Source organism: Morone saxatilis, unplaced genomic scaffold, assembly GCF_004916995.1.
Source record: "Morone saxatilis isolate NCDOM2014 unplaced genomic scaffold, NCSU_SB_2.0 Contig10, whole genome shotgun sequence".
In the NCBI taxonomy this organism is placed as follows: domain Eukaryota; kingdom Metazoa; phylum Chordata; class Actinopteri; family Moronidae; genus Morone; species Morone saxatilis.
In genome coordinates, this window is record NW_023339652.1 from 75473 (window position 1) to 82196 (window position 6724).

Below are 6724 nucleotides of genomic sequence, written 5' to 3' on the forward strand. Positions count from 1 at the left end.
CAGAGGGGAACTGCAACAGTTCAGCAGCCGGAAGTGTACAGAGAGTGAAGTTCTCTCCTTTAGACATTCTCTGCTTGTACTGTAGTTGTTCTGGGAGTTCAAGTTACAACAGAACACGTTTTATTATATTATTAGTGCGTGTGTGTGACTTTATTATGTTATCTATATAATACTTCCCTCATATTATTTCTACAGGTTAATTAGTCAATCACAGCTGGTGTGTGTATTATTTCACTGAGGCAGAGGGGCATTTACGCTACTTAAATTATAATCACTATGTATAGGAACTGTTAGATTATAACGTGACACTGATGGGGAGGGATGTGAGGGGGTGCCTTCCTCGGTCCTGTGACCTCCACGTGTGTGCTCATGTACAGTCTGAGGTCAGGTTGTGTGTCTGGACCGAGTCCGTGGTGTGTTTGACTGTCAGACATGAAAGGACATTAGATTGTGTGTGCAGTTGGCCGTGCTGAGCGGATGATAAGAGGTTAGTCTGATCAGCTGTTTAACAATGAAATGTGCCCGCACTGATACGCTCTGATCTCAGACAGAAAGTTGAACCCGGCTCAAGTTTTGCCACGGCGCAGTCCAATGTCAGCAGAAAATTATTTGACCAATTAAATACGTGCAAGCTGACGCGCCAGGGAAGCTGTCTAAGTAGCGGGTTCTGGGTCAAGTCCGTGTCACATTTCAAGTAATTCAGGACGGGTCTGTCACAAGTGTTCATTAGCAAATTGTAAAGTCAAGATGAAGTCTTTTAGGTCTTTAAATCCTGACAATTATAACGACATGGCATTTTAAAATGTTCTTTTTTTCAAAGCTGCTAATGATGATTTTAGCTTTTAAATGTCCAATATTTAATATTCAAGGTGTTTGACCATGCATGGCCTGCTTGATGTGTCTTAATTAGATGTTTTTCTGGGGATTTTATTGGGTGAAAAACTGACATTTTTACCCAAATCTCTCAAGACAAGTCAAGTCCCACAGCAGTCATGTTCAGGTCAAGTCTCAAGTGTTTATTTTTGGGAGTTAACATATAATTCTGGTTTATTACAATGTAAACAGACCTGTGTTAAAACAATGCACGGGGCTGCTGTTGGTGGGGACGTGTTGTTTCTGATAGACATGAGATATGATCCAGGAAGTCTCAGACAATTTTTTTTTTTTCATAACTCATTAAAGTTAAAGCAGTTTTATTTTTCATTGTAACAACTGACTCGAGTACTTTTACTTTTTAGTTTCTGTGAAGGACATTTCTACCAGTTCTACAAGTCCCTCCCTCGTCTGTTTCGACTGTTCTGTATGATATACACTGGTCTTGATGTTGGGAAGGCGTGCAATGATGCAAAATAATGTACTAATGTGCTACAATAATGTTTGAGTTCAGTATTGATATATATGATTGCAAAATCAGTCCCTTAAAGTCCCTCCATCACCCTCGGTCGTGTGCGTTTGTCAAGTTTATCCACCTGTCTGTTATTTATTTTTTTCCTACCACAGCCTCATTCAGTTAGGCTCAGAAAATTAAATTGAAATCAAATTAATCCATGTGTGGAGGGCTAATAATGAGCCCTGGGATAATTGCGACAATTAAATTTTAGGGAACCAGATAGGCGGCAGGAGATGAGGATGGAGGACGCTGTGATTGGAGTTCACCGGGTTCGTCTGCGGTGCTGCTGAATTGGCGATTGTGTGAAGCGAGCTCTTTGTAAACGCCAGCGAGAAAGCACGCCGTTAGTGACAGTACGAGATTTGATGTCACAGTCAAACGCTTTTCCATAAAGGCGAGAAAGAGGAGCAGAAAGAAATCAATTACCTAGTTCAGAAACACAAAAGCTGCAGGTTGTCTCTGCCGGCTCAGAGGGAGAATAGTTTCCATGGTGAACTTATGCTGACAAATACGAACATTACTTACAATAATACATACAAAAAAGTATTATACTCTATACACCAGGGCTCTAAAATGTGACAATATGATCTGTTTTCAGCTTTTAGCAAAATGTCCAATGGCCTGGGGTTGGGAGTGAATGGTTTCACTCATCGTTATGTCCGTTTGTTTCAGTTAGTTAGCTAGTAATGAGGCATTTAGCATATTATGAACCACATCTGAGTCAGATTGGGAGGAATTTGTAGGAGAAAACAAGAATAAAGCTCAATTTGGACTGAATTTATCATATTTGTTATAATTATATTACTTATGAAACATCAAGTAAAAGCTCCTTAAATGAGCTGTTGTAGTGACAGCTACAGGTATTCTCTCGTTATCCTCGTTTTAGCCTACATTTGTTTACATTTTTAGCAAATTGGCGCCGTTAAACGTATGCAGAATTAGCTATTAGCATTTGATATCCACAGGAAGTATGTTGCACCAGCTGTGCTTAAATTCACCCTACAACGTGACCGCATCTCACAAGAAGCAAGTTTTTATGTAGTTATTACAGACTAACATTAGCTGCCTCGCTCTCTACTTCCCATCCTGCGTCTCCCTGAGCTGCTGCCACATCAGAGAGAGCCCCACGTTTTATAATCGAGACCTCCACAAATACTCAGCCTCGCCGCTTCCACTCTGCCAGATCGTAGCTTTGGGGCTTTTTTTGCCAGCTGTTTATCTGGTTATCCTGTTATCTTTAGCCTGGCGCTGTTTTTCCTTCTGCTCTGACTCTGGTTCCTGTCCCTCATCGTGTCAGCTCTGCTTCCCCTGCCCCCCGGACCTGCTTACCGCAACCCTCTAACTCCCTGATCGAACTGTCGATCTGAAACTTGACTTCATGCGATTTAATAATAATCAATCCCTCCAGGATGTTGCAGGGGTGTTTGGGGGATTGCTGCGGCTTAATAATTTCATGGCACCGTTTCTACAAAATTGAGCTGCAAGTTTGCGAGAGAAAGTTAAAATAGGAAGGAAAATATTTGCTTTTTTTGGGTATAATTCATCACAAATTGAGAATAATTTGTTCTAGTGAGAATAAAATCTGTAGTAGTTTAGTAATGTATGGCTAAATGTTGTGCACATGATTGGTGAAACTTGGCAGGTTCAGTTAGGTTAACATAATCAGATTATTTAACTCTTATTCAACACTGAAAGAACACCTTTACTAATGCATACGATTAACTCTCAAACACACATATCTATCGAAGCCCATTTTATGCCAATCTGATGGAGAAAAAAGTCAAAAAGATTAGACATTTTCTCCAAATAATGAGAAACTATCAAAATAATCAGAAACTTTATCAAAATAATGAGAAATATTCACAATATTTTGACCTGGTGTCACACAGGCATTATTTTGAGTCAATATTACATTATAATATACTCATTATAACGACTTAGAATCTTTTTTTCTTTGTCACATTGGCAGAAATGGGCTTCCATACATATCTCTCCATGCATACAGGCATAAAATAATTCCTGCATTTACACAGAAGATATGTCTCCTGCGACAGAGCTTTCACACATCGAGCAATTAAACTCATTGCCGCCTCTATCCACACTTCACATTGCTGCCATCTGGTTGTACGAGACATTTAAAATGGAGGAGAGCTCGTTTGGCAGGAGTTTATCCCTACTGCTGTATGAATCTGAACATATCTGCATGAGTGGTGTAGACGGTGTATGTCTGTATGCTGCTGGGTGGAAGATGTACAGGACTGCAAAAACACGTCTCCCTTTGGGACAATAACTGTCTTTAACTGAGTTATGCTAGCTTGTGAATTTACTTGTGACTTCATGTTTATGTAGTTAATTGCTCTTAAATGGACAGATGTTTTATATTTATGTTTCAACTTACATGTCTAATGTGAAATAACAGGAATAATCAGTAAATAATACATAAAGACTGAAATCTATACATTTTTTGCAGATATTTACTGTTTAGTTAATAGATTAAACTGTTAAACTCAAGTTTAATACTGTTAATATTAAACTTTTGAAAGTATCTGTTCTGTGATTTTAACATGGATTTCTTTGTTAATTGATATTTTGTGTAATTATGGACAAACAAACACAAAAACAAATGTTTGAATAAATGTTTTGTATCAGTGTATAAGCATTGGTAAACTGTCAAAATGTTATCAGTGAAAACCGCAATAATTACTGTAATTACAGATTAAAGAGACTTTATTACAGTTCTATAACTTTAAATGTAACTTTAAGCCTGATTATTTGTATTATAGCAGTGTTTGCCTGTATTTATGAATTCATTTAATTGTTTTTACATATCTTTAAACATGAGAAAATTAAAGATTGTATGTCCAATTGAAGCTTAAAAATTGGTGCTCCAGCTGCCAGAATATGACCATTTTAGTTTTCTCTGTTTTACAGTGTAGTAATTACTAAGAACAAACATAGTAAACAATTTACAAATACCAAATGTCTCAGATAAAAGCAAGCATGAGAGGAATGTGTCCATTTTCCTGATGTACACTCTGGAAATCACAATCAGTCCAGGAATTTTAATCACTCTGTCAGATGTATATTATCACAACTGTAACATTTGTTTATTTTGTTTCTCCTATGACCTGATTTTTTTTCAAAAACTTCTCCTTTCTGACCTGGAAAGCCGTGAGATTAGTTGTGGTTCAGTAGATTTCACACTGACATATACCCACACTGCTCCTGTGTAATCCCAGCTCTGGGAATACTGGAATGTGGGAGGAGGAGGTGTTTATTTTCAAGAAGTGTGGCAGTGAAAGAGAGGAGGAGTTAAATCTGCTTCAACACAAGTGGTATGGCTGAGAAAAAAAAAATACATTTCATGCTAAATACCAAGCTAGAGACCCCCAATGTGACCCTACAGGATAAGTGGGCACAGACAACAATGTTTACCTCTCATGTTAACCACTAGAACTTTAATGTTGTCGTCCTTTGTCCTGCAGCACCACTCTAGCTTGGCATATTATCATATTCTAATCACGTTGTTTTGTTAACAAAAGACCTTCTGTTTTCAAGGATAATTGTGCACTTTTAAATCTATTTTAAAGCGAGAGATTCATGAACACAAAATATGTAAAACCACTGCAGAAAAGTACATAATTAATGGTTAATACAAACAGAAACAATAGCCAGCTGCACCAACTATCACAATGTTTACCCAACTGACAATGTTAGCTTGCTAATATCTGACCGGTTTAAGAGTGATGAGTACAATAAGTAATATGAAATATAGTTGATATATCTGACCTAAAACTTGAATAAAGATTACATTTTACTTACTTTACATTTAATATACCTCAAATGATTAAACATTATTCCAATAAATTAGTAAATAACGTCAGTTACCTTAGCATAATCTCATTTCTCATCCTAAACCGTATGAATACTTTGGAGACTTTCTTTATGTATGCAGAGATAAATAAAACAAAAGATTTACAAAAGATATAACTTTTTTTTTTTTTAAAGTAAATCACACCATAAATCAAGTAGCAGTTAGTTAAAAACTTCGGACAGACTTTAGGTAAAAAAATAGTAATGGATTTATGAGTAACAACGTTGACCAACGATCAATCAAGAGTTATTAGTCCCAGCAAGTATAGCAACCAGAATGCCATGTTCATACATGTGTGCGGTACACTTAAGAATTATTGTTATTTATTATCATATTATATATTTGCAAATATGGTCATCCAGATCAGCTAGTCCACCACTGAGCCCGTATTCAATCCTCCAACAACGATGTTGTGTCTGTCATATTTGTTTCAGCCTCAAAGCCTAAAAATAACTTTTGTTTCTTGTGGTTGCTTTAGGATTTAATGCTAGAATTGCGCCTTTTAACCCATTGGTTCTGGAGGACCTCTGAGATCTATGAGGTATGATGAAATCTGAACACTGTGGTCAATCGCTCAAGTACTTGGTCCTCTTTGAAGGTCTTTTACTCAACCTTGCTGGTTTGATACAAATCTTTAACTCTCAATAACATGAATGACATTGTTTCCCAGCCTGTCTTGGATTGTGTCCAATGCCTTTCATGTTTTTTTTTGTTTTTTTTTTGTTTTTTGTTGTGTGTTTATGGTATAAAAACCAATGTGTTAGAGCAGGACTGTGGCACGGGATGTTTACATCTGGAACATCAGGGGGCTGAAGGAGATCAGGGGTCACATCCTGTTCTTCACATGTCAAACTCTTCTCCCACCCTTTCATTTTAACACTGTCACACTAAGTTTTTTTTTTTTAATCACCTGATCCCACCTTGATTACTTGTTCTCATTTGGGGATATATGTTTACAAGGTAAATGCAGTTTAAACATTGGTGGTTACACTGGATTTGCTTCCTGACCTTGTTTTGTGCAGAGATTTATTGATGTGTTTTGAGCCCAGAGGGCACGAGGGAGCATTTCTCTTCTCCGTGTCATGAGAAATGTCGACACTCACTAGGAACCGATACGGTTTTCAACTCTTCTTATAGCATCAGGCGGAGGAAAGAAATGAATTATGTGGCCGCGGGGGCAACTGAAAATGTGAACTTTCTGTTAATGTTTTGACATTATTTAAAGAGGCACTTAAAGATGTATTTTGAGCTGTAATTTGTAATTTTGCTTGGTGTTATTGACATCAGTTAGTATAGTTTATGCTAGTTTTTTTTGTTAACTCTCTACTTCAACTTATCTATGTAATGGCCAACAGGGGGAGCTCCACTCTGATACCATGCAGTCTTATGGAGAAATGAGCCTTCTCAGTTGATTTAAGAGCTCAGTAAACAGTTTCCTGATGAGTTTCTGGTCTCAGTCT

At 37.3% G+C, this 6724-nt stretch overlaps 1 protein-coding gene across 1 annotated transcript in view; it reads left to right on the forward strand.

Annotated features, from left to right (window-relative positions):
* Nucleotides 1-6724, forward strand: part of LOC118341824 (SLIT-ROBO Rho GTPase-activating protein 1-like) — a 51121-nt gene that overhangs the window by 5830 nt on the left and 38567 nt on the right. The window lies entirely within an intron of this gene.